The sequence below is a fragment of the Chenopodium quinoa genome, unplaced genomic scaffold (genome assembly GCF_001683475.1).
Source record: "Chenopodium quinoa cultivar QQ74 unplaced genomic scaffold, ASM168347v1, whole genome shotgun sequence".
Lineage (NCBI taxonomy): Eukaryota > Viridiplantae > Streptophyta > Magnoliopsida > Caryophyllales > Amaranthaceae > Chenopodium > Chenopodium quinoa.
Genome location: NW_018744750.1, coordinates 11,958 through 15,178, shown reverse-complemented (window position 1 = coordinate 15,178; position 3,221 = coordinate 11,958).

The following is a 3,221-nucleotide window of genomic DNA, read 5'->3' as shown; positions in this document are numbered from 1 at the left end:
TACCTCTTTATTCTTCCGATCAAGCGGCTTGCGAAGGCCGTTCACTCGGAGCAGGGCCTACGTAAAAAGAAAACATGCGTCAGTTTCCAAGCAAAAAAAATAACAGGCGTCCTGGAATTCAAATGCTCAAAAAATGCTAAGTATACCTCAGCAAGGACCCCTGCAATCCCATCAAGGTCAAGGGTGCCGACACCCCTGATCGCCTCCCTTTTAGATGGAGGCACTGCTTTTATCATGGACTTGGCTACCTCTACCAAGTCAGGCTCCTGAGGGCCGGCTGCATCAAGCGTAAAAAAGCAAGTTAGACCTAGTCAAGAAGGAAGCAAGTGTAAAAAATTTTACAAGGAATTGTCCATACTTCTAGGCGGCCCCGCTGGAGTTTTAGAAGAAGTGGCCGGCTGCTTCTCAGCCGCCACCTGTTTCCTGGAAGACCCAGGAGAGCTTGCAACAGTCGTCCTCCGGGCCTTGGGGTCCGGCTGTTGCGAGGAAGAAGCTCTTGGAGTGCCCGACTAAAAAAAAAAAAAGAAAGAAAAAAGAGTTAGTATATGCATAAGAGAACTACTCCAAAAAGAGGAAGAGTTTCGAAGCCCACCAAGGGTGCCCCCTTGTTGGGGGAGTCGGTACAAGACTGTTGCATGAGAGAGGCCCGCAACATGGCCGCCGCAGTCTTGGATGCTGTTATTTTACTCATGGCGTCAGCTGCAAAAAAAATAAACAGCAAAGTTAGTAAAAATCCCAAGAAAACAGCGTGAAAAAACAGTATTTGTCAGGCCGGCTACCTCTAGAGCACCGACTGCTGAGGCCACAGGCGGCCAAAAAGTACTCGTCATAGAGCCACTTGAAGCTCGGGACGCAGTTAAGGGGTACTTGCTCTCGTACCCCTGAAGTAGAGTTCACCCTAGTCTCTACTTTGAAGAGTCCTTTGTCTAGGATCTCTTTTTTAGCCTTTGGGGGAACAGGCGGCATGCTGCGTCCGCCTGCAAGAAGAGGCGGATCCCTATTCCACTTGTTAAAGCGTTTGTTCAGCTCCGTGTCTGAACCCTCGATGATAAGGAAGGTGTTCCGCCAATCCTTCCATTTGTTCGCCTTACCTCTCGTCATGAGGTAGCCCCTATGGCTTGTTAATTGATACCAGCCGGTACCCCCCGACTTAGGGGTCCGGCTGAGATAGTTCATGTGGGCGAAAGCCTCAAAGCTTGGCTCCACCCGTACATTTCGCACCCGGCCACATAGCCGAGTACGTTTACCCAAGAGTTGGGGGCTAACTGCCATAACCCCAAATCATACCCATCTAAAATCCGCTGAACAGCCGGATGTAATGGGAAGCGCAGTCCAGCTTTGATGGCCGCCACATAGCAGCCAAAGCAGCCGTCACCATAGCTGGTACCAGCCGGCCAGACGACAGTGTCTTCTGGATCCGGCACGAACAATAGAAATCCGGGGCCCATTCTGTGGTTAGCTATAAAGCTCTCCACTTTGTCTTGCATAGCTGCGATCCGGCCCCGGGGTACCATGCAGTAGTAAGGGGTGTTTTCCTCTCGGTAAGAGGCGGACGGCTCCGCCCAATTATCCCCCTTCTCAACTGCATTAGAAAGTCTCGCCTCTTGTAGGCGGCTGTTTCTTTCTTCTGTGCCTGGAGAAGAGTGGCCAGAAGAGCTGGACTCGGACTCGTCCCCAGACGAGTCCGAAGAGGACGACTCCTCCCCTCTCCTAGAGGGGCCCGCCTCCTCTCCCTTAGAAGGAGCAGGAGTAAAGTTAGACATATCAACGGTGAAATGGGAAGGGACCACCTTGACCCCTCCCTCAGAACTGTCGGCTTGGCAGCCGCCTTGTTTCACTTCTACATCTGGCGCCTGATCAGATGTTTCACTAATGGGCACCCTTTGGGAGGAGCCGTCCGAGTTTGAGATCCTGGCAGTCTTTTTTGTTCTGGCCATCACGTTCTGCATAGACACAGATACAGTCGGACTTTGTATAAAGGGCAAAGATGGGTCCAGAAAAGGGCAGGCGGCACTCCTAGTCCTAGATTCAGCCGTCCCCGGTGACCGGCTGATCACTAACTTAGGTCGTGTCGTGTGCTTCCATGGTGCCATTTCAAAAAATAATAAGAGAAAATTAAGAGTAAGAGAATCGACGGTTACCTGAACGAGTGACGATTGGTGAATTTTTGAAAATCCTTTGCAAACGGCTTGTCAGAGCAGGCGGTAGGCAGAAAAAGTCCAAAGTGTCAGAGCAGGTTCAGGGGTCCGAATGTTCTCTCGCAAAGTTCTCAAGTGTGAATGACTGAAGTCAACACTCCCTTATATAGGCGAAATGAGAAGGCGAAGGGTCACTTCCAGAATTCAAAATTTTGGCGGGAGAATCTGTCGGCCTTTCGCCGAGTGACACCTGTAGCAGACCGACGCCTGTTACAGGGCGACACCTGTCACAGGTAACACGTGACCAGTCACGTGCCACCTGTGAGGGGCAAATGATTGAGGGATTTTGCTCCCACCAATCGGAATGCGCCACGTGGGCCAATCAGGTCCTGCCAAGTGTCCCCCAGTTGGACCTCTCAGGGCTTGCCACGTGGCACGAGCTTATTTGTCCACCTTGGCCTTATCATGCCATGACATATGGCATGCTTCATGCCTAATGGAGAACCCGGCCACCTAGGCCCAACTTCCGAGGGAAGCCCAATCAGCCCAAGGTTAACCTAAACCTAGATTGGCACGTTTCCCGAGGCTATAAATACCTCTCTTAATCCTCATTAAGAAGAGAGAGAATTCAGATTACTCACATTAAACACTCTCACCTAGAGAGACCCAATCACTTTAATTTCCGCATTAATTACTCCTTAAACAAGTACTAACTTGACCGTTGGAGGCGGAGCTCCTACCACAAGGAGTCTTCGTTGTTTTGCAGGTACAGGCGTCCGGTTCCAGTCTCGGAATTGTAACTCTCCCGCAGGACATCAGAAAACCCCGAAACAAGCTGGATATTCAGTTCTTTTACATTTTCAATCTCTTGGTTAAACCTAACAAGATAACTTTGCATAAGCCTTAAATAGGTATGTAAAATAATTGATATCCTGCTATAGTTGATAGTGAAAGTGAAAGAATTGGCTTTACATTATACGAAATGATGAAAAGTTCACCTTGTTGATTCAAATTAAGATGCATCTAAAGAACAAATTGTATGCCATTAAGTCATTAAGCATCAAAGAACTTGCAATCTTTTTA